We start from the raw sequence: 16238 nt of genomic DNA on the forward strand, positions 1-16238 counted from the left end.
CTAGTCAATTATTACGAATTATAAATTATTAATTTGTTATTTATTGTTGTTTATTATGTTTATGAGCAAAAACTTTGGTAATGGAAACAGTAAGTTTGTGCTTGACTGTTACGGCATTGCTATTATTCTTTTACATTTTTATCAACAGAGCCTCTACAAGAATACCTCCCAGGAGATATTTAAAAGACACGTAGAGGTGGCGCTCAGGGACTTGGTTTAGTGGTGGACTTGGCAGTGTTAGGTTAACGGTTGGACTCGATGATCTTAAGGGTCTTTTCCAACCTAAATGACTCTATGATCCTATGGAGTACACTGTCAAGTGCAAAGAAAGGAAACGGATCTAAAGCAGAATTGTAAGATGATGGATCGGACTCTCTTGCTGTATAGAACCACCCAGTTTTAAGATCTCCTTTACAATTCTGTTGAAATGTAAATAATTTTCAGATTTGTATATCAATACCTGGAAATATATTTTTCCCTTACCTCCACCTGCTTTTTCCAGCCTCTTTGAATGAAACAGATCACAGACCAGCTAGGAAAAAAAATGGTCTCATCCAAAAAGAATGAGAGGGGGACAGTTGGCTTCCAGCTGGGAAAATAGGTTAGCACTGGAAATTACTAGGGTGGCCCTATAAATAATTCTGTATACTACCAGCAGGTGCAGAATAAGGACAAATCTGGGTTATGTTTGCCTTGACTATTGTATATATGTGCTCTGTATCAGTTTGTCAATGACATGTATTTGCCCACACGTGTATGTATATATGAATATGCTGACATTTAATACATGTTCTTAAAAATGCTATATATTTAAAAATAATAAATATTTTAAAATAATAAATAATAATATACCTTCTGCATTTTAGTTTCTTTTAGAACTTTATAAAATTACAGCAATGAAAAAAACCATAGTCTTTTTACCATAACAAGACACTGTCATTAGATGTTCAGACATATGACCCACACCATCCTTAAAGCAGGCTGAGCTCTCCAGTGTTTTGGGAGACTACAGGCTTAAATCTTTCAGAAAAAATGGTAGCAGAGGCTCCTTCCCTCCAGTGCAACTATCCCCAGTCAAAGGGGATACATCCAGTGAGGTCCCTGTAGCGGCTACTGGTTTTAGTCCAGACTTCTGCCATACCTTTAGCAGTAATCTGAAAGAGAACACAGAATAATGTTCTATCTCGAGGCCGCACCTCGAGTACTGTGTTCAGTTTTGGGCCCCTCACTACAGGAAGGACATCGAGGTGCTGGAGCGTGTCCAGAGGAGGGCAATGAAGTTGGTGAAGGGCCTAGAGCACAAGTCTTATGAGGAGCGGCTGAGGGAGCTGGGGTTGTTTAGTCTGGAGAAGAGGAGGCTGAGGGGAGACCGTATTGCTCTCTACAACTGCCTGAAAGGAGGTTGTAGCGAGGTGGGGGTTGGTCTCTTCCCCCAAGTAACAAGGGATAGGACGAGAGGAAATGGCCTCAAGCTGCGCCAGGGGAAGTTTAGGTTGGATATTAGGAGAAACTTCTTCACCGAAAGGGCAGTCAGGCACTGGAACAGGCTGCCCAGGGAAGTGGTTGAGTCTCCATCCCTGGAGGTATTTAAAAGACGAGTAGACGTCGTGCTCGAGGACATGGTTTAGTGGTGGACTTGGCAGTGCTAGGTTAATGGTTGGACTCGATGATCTTAAGGGTCTTTTCCAACCTTAACGATTCTATGATTCTATAAATACCAACGACCAAATAAATAAATACCTCAGGTGACCAAATGCGTAGTGCTAAGTGATGATGAAGGTAGGGTGATTAAAGTGACCTTACGATATGCCAGCCTCATTTGAACAACACATACCTTAATACAGTTGAACTCAAAGTTACACAGCAATGGAGATTTTAGGGCACACTAAGTATGAGGGAGTACATTTTAGAGAATAGCGGTACGATAAATGCTGGGTTGGTCACGCTGCACAGCCAGCTAAAGATGAGTTTCCTCTGCTACTGTGCAACCGAGGGTAAATGAAAGCTAAGTAAGAGAAGAGCACTACCCTTGCTAGCAGCAGCCCACAGGCTCACTGCCAGCTGCACAAGGCCCCAGTCCTGGCCTGCGGGGCTTGTTATCAACCTGTGTGAGAACCTGCCCTGCAAACTGGAGCTGTGTGCCAGACAGCTATGACCAACTGGAGTTTAACGTGGGATAACAGCAAAGGCCTTGAAAATACCGTTGACAACAGAGGACCCAACGTTATAAACAACTAACTGATGGCCAATTACTGGTTGAAAAAACCACAATATCGCAAATTGTGAAGACAACTGGTTTGAGCATGCCAAAGGAAAGCAGCAGCTGAGCAGGAGGAAAACAACCAAGCAACAGGAGGAGGCATTTGCTGAGACCTGAGAAAGTAACGCTGTCCAGTATTACAAGGTACACGTAGGGCTTACGGGGTGGAGGCCAAAGGCTGCTGGCTGTCTAGAAAACATCTTATAAAAGGAAAAAAATCTGAATTTAGGGAAACTGTCATCATGGGGATCTGCAGTCATGACGCCTGTGTGGGATTGCCTTGGCTGCAAGCGTGCCACCAGCTCTCCCTGCCTGCGCCAAGGGTCCTGACACTCCCTCCCGCGCTGCCTGCTCCAGGGGCCCTGCCTCTCCCTGCCTGCTTGCCCCAGGATCCCTGGCTCCTCAGGGACCTCTTGATCTGCCAGCTCCTCAGGACTGTGCATATCAGGATCGCGTACGTGCATTTTTTCCGCCACAAATTCTGTGTGTTTTTCCTCTCTGACACTTATAACAAAACACTTAAATAGATCCTTACTGCATGTAAGCTCAGCTTGGCTAATTATGATTCCTGGGTAGAAAGGGCAGTTTAACAGATAAGGTCGTAATGAAATAGAATGCTTAGAAGCTGAAATGAAAAAAAAAAAAAAGAGAGAACTAAAATCTGAGGTAACTAACTGTGAAGCACTTTATCTAGGATGTGATAGGTTCACTGTCACACAAGTCTTTAAGTCAAGACTGAAAGCCTTCCCATGGATATGCGTTAGCTCAACGGTAAGTTATAGGCTCCATGCAAGCAACATTTACTGACGTTCTCTCAGAATTCAAAGAAGTCTGACTGGATTACCGTAACGGCCCTTTCTGGTATTAAAATTTATGACTTCATTAATCTGTTTTGAAGAAACTTGAACCTCCCATTGAAATCAATGATAGCTGTAAGATGCTCTGTACTAAGCACAGTCTGTGTCCTACACACTCAAAATTGAAACTTTCAGAATTAAGGGGCACTTTTGAAATGTGACTGAATTATTGTTGAGTTAGTCACTGAAGTCAATGACTGAGGGTTACCTTTGATAACAGCTGTCTTAGTGAATTAACCAGCTGTTGTGTTCTTTTTGTTTCATATTTATTTTCTGAGGAGGAAAGCATGCACGGCTATTTAAAGTATTACACTTTGACATCCTTTCTAGTATCTTTCTCCCAGTGGTTTCCCAGTGTTTAGCAAGCATGCTGAAAATGAGGAAAGTCGTTCGTTCATTGGTATTTTATAAGTAAGTTGGGGCAGGACCCCTGGTACTTCTGTCACTCTCTAAAAATTTTGGTTTTGTTTCTTTGGTTGCAAAACTAATAAGCTAAGATTGTCTAGCAGACAGTTTTCATGACAGCGGTAAAGAATATCCAAATCTTACTCCAGCTAAATGATATAAAATGCTGGTCAAGCAAAGAAGCTGTCTTACTACTTTTAGATAAGCGTGCATCTCATTTCGCTCCATTATCTCCAAAATGTTTCTTGCTGAGCATTAAAGTGAATTATAGAATGGTTGTAGCCACACACAAAATGCTTTTAAAGTAGCTCTATTGTTTCACTGAGGTTTTGTTGAGAGTTTTCTAATTTATGTACTACCTGACCAGTCAATCTGGGTCACTTGATCCCAGGCACTAAAGCAAAAGTAGCTAAAATTACGTTTACTCTATGCCATAAAATTGGCTGGTAGTAAGATTTGCGATTATTCTACATGAATTAAGGAGTATACATGACCTTGCAATGAAGCCTCCACAGAACATGAGGATCAATATGGCATGTTCTATTTGGCACCTAAAATCTCCTAGCGTGGTATATGTGCTATATATTGTTGTCTGAAAGTTAAGTTATATCTGTAAGTGAACTAGCTGAGCTTTTCTTGTTGTTAGTTTATGTTTGCTGAAAACAGTGCTAACAGATTTTCATAGCAGGGCATCTGCAGCTAAGATCCCTCATCTGTGAAACTGTTTTCTAATAATTTTTCAACACAAATCTGACAAGCGTCAGGACCTAATTCAAATCTAATCACTTAATAAAATCTGTAATGGGTCACATTTATCAGTTAAACAAAATAGTGGGGTTTATTTCTGGATTTGACGTTTTGGAGCTCACAAAGCCCAGTGTATTTACCTTTTCTATTTGTAGCACTAGAAGGTGTAAAAAGAATCTCAGGTCTCTGTTAATGCAAACAGATTCAGGGTCACTCATTATTCACAGTTACCTTACAAATGCTGGGATGCAGAGAAACTGTGGCTGTTACCTGGAGACGTCCTTGATTTCTATGAAGGCTGCTATTGAGAAATGTGTGTGCTAGTGGTAGCACAATTTTGCCAACCTCTGCAGATGTATTGTGAGCTTTGCAGTGTTTTGCTTTCTTAAATCTCAGCAGCTGGAATAGAGAGTTTTCATGAAAACCCATGAGTCTGGATTTTTAAGCAGTTTTCTTGGATATATGACTGAGACATGTGACCTATGTTTGACACGAGGTGACTTGAATGCATCCTAAATGCTCAGAAACAATAAGCAAAAAGAAAAAGCCCAGGTCCAGCTCTTCACACTGCTTTGCAGAAGAAAAATTTTAAAAAATTGGACACTTGGGATTTCCAGTACTTAAGTACAGTCACTTAGTGCATTCAGCAGAGACTGTCAATCAGGTTTCACGGGGTTAGCACTGAATGTCATCACATTTTGCTGGTGTAGTCTTGGCAAGAATCTTGGCCAATAATCCATGCTCTGCTAAACCCCTTGAAGCTGCTGTCATTTTCATTATGGTCTTTATTTACTTTCTAGACTGTGGAGTTGCCAACTATATCTTGTGTTATCTCTGTAAAACAATGAAAGCGAATGTCACATGTAAGCAGCCATTTTTTTGCCAGGTAATCTTCCCAGATCTCGTGATAATGAAAGAGAAGAAAAGAGGGACCCTAGGTACTCCTTAAGCTGCTAAAAAGTATAACTGGGCAGTTACTATAATCGCTGAGACTCTCAAAGTAGCATTCAGTAGTAAGCATTCCAGCTAAAATGGCATTTTACTTGTACATAGACTTCAAGACAAATATATGACTAAAAATTTGTACTGTGATTCGTTCAATATAATTTCTTATATCAATAAAATGCAATTACACCTTATTCCAGACCATTGCTGTCCAGCATACAGACCACTGGTTAATTCTCTCCATCACTGTCACAACTCAACCAAAAATACTTGTCCATGTCCGACAAACTGCTGATGTACTTGAGCAGAGAACCTACACACGCATGCACACTCAACAGCAATGGGGGGGCCATAGGGGGTTCAAGAGTAAACCTGCTGGGTGACAATCCTAAATGCTGGTGGTTTGTGAATAGTTTCAAATCCCACCTAGTGTGCAGACCCCGCCACATTTAGATCTGTAAGTAGGACCTTCATCTACAACGCCATGCAAAGAACTCGTAGCTAGGGGTAAGTTTTTACCCTACTAAATGTTTGAGCACACGAATGAGGAAGCCACCAAAACAGATCCTTAATTAGCTATGATATCAGAAACACCTTTAGTATGGACATGGCAGATAGTATGTTTACCAGAAAACTTTTGTTCCCAGATTCATTTTTTTCCATGTTGCTTGTCAGCATGAGAGATTGCAGCAGCAGCCCTGGTGCTGCTCCAGCTGGATACGACTGGTCTCACACCAAGTGAGACCCATCCTCTAATCCCAATGCTGGGCTGCTGTTACCCTCCACAGGTGTGAGTACTGGAGCCTACCTCTAGTGCTCTCATCTGCTGGGTACCTGGGGAGGGAAGAAAGGACTTAAGCCTAACTTAAGTGCCCTAAGGACAAGGAAAAGACAAGCAGAAGATGCAGAAAAGGAGTCTGGAGGTCCGGACATGGAGAAGGGAAAGGGAAATCTGTCTGAGAGCTGGGAAAGGAACGTTGGCCTAGAGAGGTGATGGTTGGAGAGAGAGACCATGGCTGTGACAAGAGGAAGGAAGGTCTGGAGCTAATACAGAAAATGGAAGAGGGAATTGGAGGAGGCATGTTTGACAAAGGGAGGGGAGTTTGGGGGACAGACTTTTTAGTAGGGTCTGTAGCGATAGGACAAGGGGTAATGGTTTTAAACTAAAAGAGGGTAGATTCAGACTAGATATAAGGAAGATTTTTTTTGTGATGTGAAACACTGGAACAGGTTGCCCAGAGAGGCTGTAGATGCCCCATCCCTGGAAACATTCAAGGTCAGGTTGCTCTGAGGTCAGGGTCAGGGTCGAGGTCAGGGTCAGGGTCAAGGTCAGGGGGCTCTGAGCAACCTGATCTAGTTGTAGATGTCCCTGCCCATTGCAGGGTGGTTGGACTAGATGACCTTTAAAGGTCCCTTCCACCCCAAACCATTCTATGATTCTATGAATTTTAAAATAGGGTATGAACAATGGGACTCAGACTAGTCAGAGAAGGAGACAGGGAATCACTGATCCCTATCACAGATAGGTGGAGTTGGGAGATATCTCTGGCAAGAAGCAACGCTGCAAGAAAAAATTGAGATAAGCTGAGTGAGAAGCCAGAGAATCAAGGAATCATGCATGTGGAGGACAAAAGCAAGAGGTAAAACAGGGTAAGGACCTGGAATGGAAAAATATGACTACTGGGGCAAGGAAATGGTTAAAAGAGATTAACAAAACAGATGCACTCCAAAACTCTGCAATGCAATCCCAAAGCGAATGGGCCACACAAATAATCTGATGGACATGCAGAGACATTGCTGCACACACTCCAAAGAATACTATCACACAGCGTTCAACGCTTAGAAACAAAGAGCTGATTAAGTAGTTGATGAGTTTGGCAGCAGACTTGTGCTTGCTCTTGCAGGGTGTTGGAGTGAACACCCTCTACATGGAATGATTTATGATTGAATTGTGGAGAGGGATGAGATGGAGTAAGATAACAAATGATTAGACAATGAGCACAACTGAATTATTTGAAAAGGTGCAGAACATATGGAGGATACAGTGCTTGGTAAATGAAAGGAATAGGTCAAAGGACTCATAAAGCTGTACATTATAGCTATGGGCTGTAAGTACAAAAGCACTACTTCATATGTTTCAAGCCAGTGTCAGTACTTAACATTAGGCATCTTTCAATCCTTCTTTCAAAATGCTTCATGAAGTTTTATCTCTAGATTTACAGAACCTATTAATAAGCACCTGCCAGAGCTCTCTATACCTTTGCTGTGTATCATGTGGAAGAAAAAAGAAAATCCAGCAGTTTCCCCAAAACCAAAGCAATAAATAAACAAAGCTGATGTGTATTTCCACTCATCTTATTAAACATTTTGCAAAAATCCTTTTCCATACTTATAAGAAAGTGATATTTACAGAAACAAATTACATTATTCCTTCTGGTTTTGGGTTGGGTTTGTTTTGTTTTTTGGAGGAAAGCTGCTTTTAGGGGTTGAATCTGTAGCAGAACTGAATTTTCCATGTCTTTGGAAATCCTAAATCAGTGCCTTTGAACTCCAAACTCCTCAACTTCCAATAACATCCTTTCAAAAATATGTTGGAGAATTGTATTCATTCTTGCTCTGTCATCTGTTCTAGTAATGTGCCCAGAGATGATGCCATGTTTGATCGCTGTTAGATGCTAAGGACATATCAGAGAACACAGATATTATAAATTTATTACAGAAGGTTGTTGGGGTTTTTTTGTGATCTGTAATAGATAGCATACTAGAGACCTCAAATGATATAGCAGGTCATCTGGGAGGGGTTATGGAAGGAAGGCAGAGCTGGAATTGCAATAGCTGCCTGCAGGAAATAAGGGAAGTGGAAGCTATCCATACTGCTATATGCACATTAAATAGGAGCACAGTGCAAGGTCTTCCAGCTCTACAGGGAGGGAGCAAAATATTACAACTTAAGTGACTAACCTGATAGCAAGATCACAAAAAAAAATGTGTCATTGGCTCCCAAAGCCGATGCACATCAAAATAGCGGTTGCAGAAATACACTGAAGCAATTAAATCTCTTTTCCCCCCCAGAGAAAAAGATCACAGGAATCATGTTTCATGCATTATGTGCTGAGTAACAAGGCGCAAAGACTGCGTATTTATTAGCTCTTCATTAGGAGAACTTCTTATAAAGATGCTGTAATGGGATTAAGTACACTCATTTCATTGCACCTTTTTCAATTGTATGGATCTTGAAACTTGTGTCTAGTACCGGTAAAGGGCTTTTTTCTATTCAGTTGTTGCCCTAATTGCACCATTTTGCACTCTTTCTCCTTGTTATACATCCTGCATCTTTTCCCAACAATCTTAAGATTGGTCAATTGATAAGTAGCTCCTGGCTCTGTTTTGACCTTTCCCACGAGGATATTGGGTTTTCTATCAAAAAGCTGTATATTATTCTTCTGCTGAAGATCACAATACTATTGGCATGCTTCTCACATCTTTTCCATCAATGGGAGAATAATGTATATTTCCACTTTTCCACTTTCAATCTGTACTGATAAGATCTAGATACAAACAAAAAGAAATTTATTTCTGTTATTTTTACTCTTATAGTGGGAAATTCAGCTTTCTAGTAGCTGGAGTCCCTCCAGGCTTCTAATTTGTCTGGTTTCTCGTAACTACTATGTTTTGCAGTTAATTACAATTTTGTCTTTACTGGTAGTTGTGATTAGACTAGCTGTTGCCACCCTTGCATCACATGCTGAGAGACACACAATAGGACTCCATATCTGTAAAACTAAATTATTTCTTTATGAAAAGAATCAGATAAAGAGGTTCTGCAGGTGCAGCTAATATTTAGATGCAAACATGCAAACAGTTTAATTTCTGGGTAAGTACAGTAAACTCATTCCCCCTCAACTTCTTTTCTTTCCCATGCAGTTATGTGGAGGTTTCCTAACTCACAGAAGTCTTGCAGAACCCCAAGCCATAGCGGAGCCAAGCTCAAGGCACCTGACAATCTTTAAGAGTTTCATTCAATCATATTTCCAACATCTGCACGTTCCTTCAGCAGAAACATCTCTTTTGGCAGCTCCCAGTAGTAAAGCTTATCTTGGAGACAGCCATCACCAGCCTTTTCACTCCCCCAGTCTGATTTCAGATGTTTACTTCCAAAGTACTGGTCATTCAAAGATCACCAGTTAAATATGACTAGTCTTGATCACATTTGAGCACCAAGTTTAAAGAGCAGCACCACGCCACTTCAATCTACACAGTCCATATCTATGTGGAAGTCTTTGCAATACAATTTGCAATATTGTCATGAATCATCAGCAAAACTGCTACTTATCTGAAATAGAGATTGATGCTTACATAAAAACAGTTAGAGTAACAGGCCTTGTTACTCTTTTTTATTCTCCTGGACAAATCATGGAATTATTTATGTTAATCACTTCATCCACTCCTGAAATGGAGTAAGGCTTTAATGAACATGTTGCATGAAATGAGTTCTGCTTGAAAGTGAAGAAGGCTGGTCATTGAGACTAAAATGGCAAAGGGAATTCAAGTCAGACCATTAATTATCCAAACTGGAGTTTGACCAAGATGCTGCTATTCTTGTGATATGAGTCATGGGATAGCTCATGATCAAAAGCTGTCATAACCTTGACTTCAGTTTTAAGGTTGCTTCTTTATACTTAGTCTCCATCTGGTACCAGGAGGGCACAGCAGCTCCACTCTTCCTCAGAGCAAAGTGTGGCATCTACTGAAGCACCAGAAGTAACTTCAGATCTTTGCCTGTTTTTCTTGGGTGTCTCTTATCTAGGCATTGATTAAGCCTGATATTGCTTAGTTTCATGACCAAAGACTCAGAGATGTTTCTGGCTAAAAAGTAACTCCAATCGAAACTGAAAAAAATGCTCAAGTAACAGTGTAAGTCGATTTTTTCCCTATTGTCTTCCCCAAACCCCCACCCTCAGAACTAAAAATTAGAGATCAAATGAAAATTGTCTATCATGCCAACATTTAGAAGTGTCTACAAATTTAGAAGTATCTAATCATCTCTGTAATATTTATCCATTCATGAATAGAAAGTAGAAAAAAGGAATTAAAAGGTTATTTAAAAGCTACGAGTACAATACCATTTGACTGACATTAGCAAACAAATGGAAGGATTTTACAGAAGGAAGGGATCTAGGTACAGGTATTTATTGAGTAGCAACCTCTGACAAATAATAAAGGAAGGAATCTTGAGTCTATGTAATGTGATTAAGAGGAGATAAATATATTAAATTAAGATTTTTGAAAGCAGCTGGTGTCTTCAAGATGACCAAGAAAGTGCTTAGCAGTTATGGTAATACATTGATACAGAGCTGGGCTGGAAAGGAATTTAAAACCCATAAGCAATTTTCCTGCCAATCAAGATTATATTTTCCAGTGTGAACTGCTTCTGAATTGAGACTGAAAATTCCTCCATTATTCTAAAAATAAGGTTAACTAGAAATAGCACCAAGACTGTAAAAGAAATGACAGATGTGCAGCCAGGAAAAGATGATAACAAGAATAAGCTTTACAAGAATCGCGGTTCCAGTTAGGAATAACAGAAGAGGTCTCCCTTTGTGTAAATGTAGACATCTTTACCGTGATAATTTCTGTCTGTCATGATCTACTGTAGTAAAATTGATGCAATCCAGTAAATTGCAGCTTTGTAACAGCAGCCTCCATACATACTTTTGCATGAGTGCTCTGTAGTGACAGGAATAGAATATACGGGATAAAAAGTTACCAAAAATAGACCTGTCTAGTCACTGGCCGAATGCTACCCATCACTTTTGGGAACAGAGGGTGGCGACAAGCAGAGGCCGTCAGTGCAGGGAGCATGACCCTTCCTGCTGCTTTCATGTCCTGCAGGTGGGAAGGAGTGGGTTGGAAGAAGAACCACTTTCTGCAGCATTAGCTGCTGTCAGCCTCCTAAGTCATCATTGAATAACATAATGTTCTTTGTCTGTGTTTTGCCAGTGGGAGGGTGAATTATCACACAACCGTAAGGGATGAGCAGTGTTGATGGCACTAGAGATAAAATTCTTCTGCACCTAAGAGGTTCATATTTAATTCCTGTGCTCTGTAGACCTACTGTCTAATTTCTGTTGGATGGAGAGGAATCAGCCCCTTCCCAAGTACAGATAAATATGGAATGGTGACGTTCCCTTTTTCATGGTGCTTGTATACTTTTGCATGTGAGTAAATTACACACACATACATTAAAAGAAAAAAGAAAAAAAAAATCCCAATATACTAACAGTTCCAGAGGTTAGCACACAGTTGTGCATATCAGTGCCAAGTTACAATCCTACCTGGAGTCAGAAGTCTGCACCAGGTCGTGGCATGGCCCAAAGGACAGAAGTGAGAAGTGTTTTCAAAAGACTTGCCCATCTGTCAAAATATGCTCTCAAATACCATCCTGGATACTGTATCATAGTTATGATATTAGGTTATGTTGCATTACCTTACCTGATACCACATATGCAAACCTATAGTTATTTTTATAACTGATGCTGATTATTATATCCTGCCTTTCATACTATATGCAGTAATGTTATTACATTTCTCAGACTATGTACAGTATAAAATTTTATCTTGTTATAGAATTAGTCTTGCAGCACAGGATAACTCTGCAAATAAAAATCATGAGAGGATTTCCTGTACACTGTACACGCTGCTCCTATGCACTAATCTGTACTACAGTTTTAAAAAATAAGCCAGATCTTGTGTTATCTTACTGTGCCTCTTTCTAATGTAGCAGATCTGGGAAAATGTGAGAATAAACACTTTTCCTTAATTTTTAGTCAATATACTCACCAAGCAGCAGAAGAGAAATTAATATATTTCAGTAACACAGGACAAGAGGCATTAAAACAAAGGCACAAAAAACAACCTCAGAAAGCTTTAGTCGCAATTCACCTTCTCCTTCCCAGCATGGTCATATTCAATATCTGACACCTCTAGAAATTCAGATATTTCACCAGTTAGCCATAGACCATAGCCAGATCCTTCAAAAATGATTTGAACTGACAAAAATTCTGCAAACTTATTAAGGCAGATTTGTATTGTTCGCTTTTACTGCCTTATTCACTATCAAAGCCAGCAGTAGATGGGCTTTTCGTTGTTTTCAGCCATTCTCAAGTAAGATTTTACCATCCAAAGGTTTAGATAGATAATATGACTTTAATTTCTGTCTACTTAGATTATTATACTCTTTGCAGAGCATCTGAAAACTGTGCTTAGGCCATGGCGGGGTGTGGAGCTGGGCCATGTGCAAGACAAATGATCCCAGGCTTTTCTTTCCTCTTCCGTTGGCCAATAGGAAGAAACTTGGTTTAGCAAACGGCCCTTTAACTGGACTTGAGAAAAACTGTATTTCATTTCTTACGCTATCAGTGAGATGTTATGTGAATTTGCATAACCCATATCATGCCTGAATATTTTTTTTTCTTTTTCATCTTTAAATGGTCAGGGTATTCCTCTGTGTCTTTGAACAGCTCCTATCACAATGAATTGAGGCTTACAGTCTCTAAGCATTATTATGAAAATAAAAATAATAGACAGATAAAAGGTCATTACTGGAGGTTATTTGTTCTTAAATATAACACATAAATTTACAACATTACCTGACAAAAGTCTGCAGAACACAGACTCCCTCAGATTTTTTTTGCACTTACTGCTTATTAAAGAGGCAAGATTAACAGAGTTGTAGTTGTTTATAGTATTAATACACAAATACTTTTGCACTTGACAGTGAGCTTCAACATTTGCAGTGGTTTGTCTCATACTAAACTAATTTGATTCTTCCTTTTATCTAGGGAAAATAAAAAAATAAGATAACCAATGAGGATGGTACTTTCAAAATGAAGCAAAATAAACTTAAGCATTACCAAGCTTCTCAAAAGATCACACTAAGCATGGAAAATTAATAAAAATAGTAGAAGAAAATATGTTATATCCTGTTCATTTTACGTCTCTATTTAATGTAAGCCTTGATAGTAACTGATGTGCTGTCTTGCTCAGCCCTCATTTATTCCGTACAGAAGTTTATATGAAACAACCCAACTTTGGGGCAGGGCGGAGAGGTACACGTGTGATTCAATTCTGTGACACAGATGAAGACACCTTGAGAAACCTTCTGTAAGGTTGTTCTCAGAGGCGCAGTCAGTTCACTTGCCTGTGCCATTTTCACAGTTGCCTAGTAGCATGTTTTCAGTTCACCTGTGCTTACGGAGGCATTTTGCATAGAGGCACGTGGCTGGATCCATGGTCTGTATCATTCAGCCTTTATGTCTGAGAACCTGCGAGATGCTTTGGCAGCATGAACAGGTACCGCAGGGCGAGCGTGAGCCGTACGCAGGGTGCCGGTTGAAGGAGCCTAGGGGCAAGAAGGCCAAGCGTAGAAAACCACCATCATGTGCCATGCAACTGTGGCTCGTGCTATGGCACTAAACTCAAGTAGTGACGTATCTTCTGGGTAGTTCAGTCACAAGCAGGGCTGCTCAGGGCAGAGCATCCTACCCACCGGACAAGGCAGGATTTACATAGGAGGAAAACTGCACAGTGGTGTAACTAAACATGTATCATAAGGCATTTGTGTCCAGAGGAAGACCGGGAAGAAAGCAGCAAGGTCTCACTGCCTAGGTTGTCTTCGGCCTGGCATTATCCGATGTTTGAATTCTTCCCTTTACAGCCCGAGTAACATCCAAAGAAGGTTTGTTACCAGCCGAGTGCATTGTCTAGTTTCACGGTACACCTTTTGGTACCTGCTGTTGTTACTAGCTGGGTCCATCCAACTTGACATGGATACTGCAGCCAGTACTCGCAGATCTACATGTCAGGCTGCAACGTTTGAGTTGGAAAGTCCTGTAGACCTTTGGCTACCTTAAACTCATGGACTCAAAATACTGAAAAACACAGGCAGATGACTGAATTCTTACCTAATTTCTGCTATTTAGGCTGTTTAGCAGCTCAGGTGACTATAGGGTTTAAAGAACTCTGACAAGTCAAATCACAGGGGCTGGAGGAATGAATTTTTTTTTTAATCCTGAATGGGTACTTATTTAGATGGCAATCATATTTCCAAGAATAGGTCAGCACGCTGGGATGCTTTATAACAATAATTCTCAGCTGTATGTGCAGGCTTAAGCGGTCAGGTTGAGCTGTGACATAGCTTTCCCTGTGGGCCCCTGGGAGTGATCCTAAGGTTTTCAGTCTTCTTCTGAGGCACAGAACAGCAGTTCAGTGGAGAAGGAGGTCCCACACAGACAATTTGCTGTAATTGCAGTGGGATGAGTCCATCCGTTGGTGGAACTCAGTGCTGCCTAGCTGGCAGCTTTAACAAGATATAAAGTCTCTTCTATCTTTCCCCAAACAAGAAAAATGGTAAAGGAAGCTGGTTGCAAATGCCAGTTCCTGCATTAGGACTCCAGAAGAAAGCCTACGGCTCTGTACTTGTTGAAAACTGGCCGTGTGATAGCAAAATCATGGGCTGAAGATGAGCTGAAGATATGTCCTGGCAAGTAATATTAAGGATCTCCTTCTGAGCTGCCGATGTCAGCAAGATGGAGGATTTGGGGGCACAAGACACCTTGAACCCTAAAAATCCTCACAAAAAAAGCTTGTAAGTATTGGTTTGAGCTTGAGAGAGCTCTTAAGCTGACTGGAAACTGCAAGCTCAGACTATTTTTGTATCAAAAAAGCATCTTCCAAGTTAGTTGCCACATTTTCCAAGGGAAGAGCAGTTTAACGTGGCATGACTGCATTTCTTCCATGATGAAGACAGTTGGCGTAACACAACCAGCTGCTTTGTAGCGTATTATTCCTTACGTGGTAACATCAGAGCTCGCTCCAGTTTCCTCAGGAAATAACAACATTCAAAAATGCAATGTTGTCCCAAATGAGAAAGAATAAACAATATTTCAAATTCTGCCTCAAAACAAAAACTTTTTTTCTTTTTCAGAAACATCAAAATAATCTATGAAAACACTGTGGTTTGCCATCACAATATTACCATAGTTTATTAATTCCATATTACAGTTATTAAAGTACAAATGAATTATTTAAATCTTACAGAAATAAAATACATCAGCCTCCATTTAATTTAATGTTTTGATTATTTCTCATAGTCTCTCAAGTACATCAGTCTGTTTTTGTAGAACTGTCTGATTTCCTAGATTCAAAATTTTTTCGTGAAAAACAGCTCCCATAGAAAATTTTCAACATGATGCAAGTAATACTATTTCTTCTTATAAAATGTATTATTAAAGAAGGAATACGACCAGCTTGTGAACTCTCAGGCCACAATCTCATCTGATAAAGTTTTCCAATTACAATTCAATACACAGTTCGTATGAAGACGCCTTCCACGTAATGCATTTCAAGAAGCGGCTTGGTTCTGGGTAACTGCGCCGGGGGGATGCTGCGTGGCACTTGGCAGTCAGGACTGAGGACTGCCTGTGTACCAAGCAACTAGTTATCTTCTGGTATTACCCCAGCCTGGCAATCTCTGACGACGGATGGACATGACACACGGGTGACAAACATCTGTCTTATCTCAGTATAGGCTGAAAAATTGATCAGGGAAGGCTATTTTCCCTCTTTGCTGGAGACTTCCAGATGATGCCCGAGTGGGCTGTCTAGCAGAAGGAAATTAAGTCCTCAGAGAGCTCAGTGACACTAGGGGAGAGACTTCTCGCTTGAGCAGCAGATTTGATAACGTGTAGATTTATCTCCGCATGTTTAGAGTGGCTTTAAGGGTTACCACCATTTTCGCACCTCAGTGAGTACCGCCTCGGCCCAGTCCCTCACTGCCAGTCCGCACCCTCGGATCTCTGGAAAAAGCGACCGGTAGCAGTTAAATCAACTATAACACTTCCCTGGTATTGATATTTATAACCACAGCGTTTCATAAAAAAAAATCAGACCCGCTTGTTTTTGAAAAAAATATTGAAAAAAGAAGGTTGTTACGTTTCTCCTCCAGACACCCTCCTGGTGAACCC

This window comes from Nipponia nippon, unplaced genomic scaffold (assembly GCF_047370975.1).
Source record: "Nipponia nippon isolate SJK-2023a ecotype South Korea unplaced genomic scaffold, ASM4737097v1 scaffold_1, whole genome shotgun sequence".
Taxonomy (NCBI): domain Eukaryota; kingdom Metazoa; phylum Chordata; class Aves; order Pelecaniformes; family Threskiornithidae; genus Nipponia; species Nipponia nippon.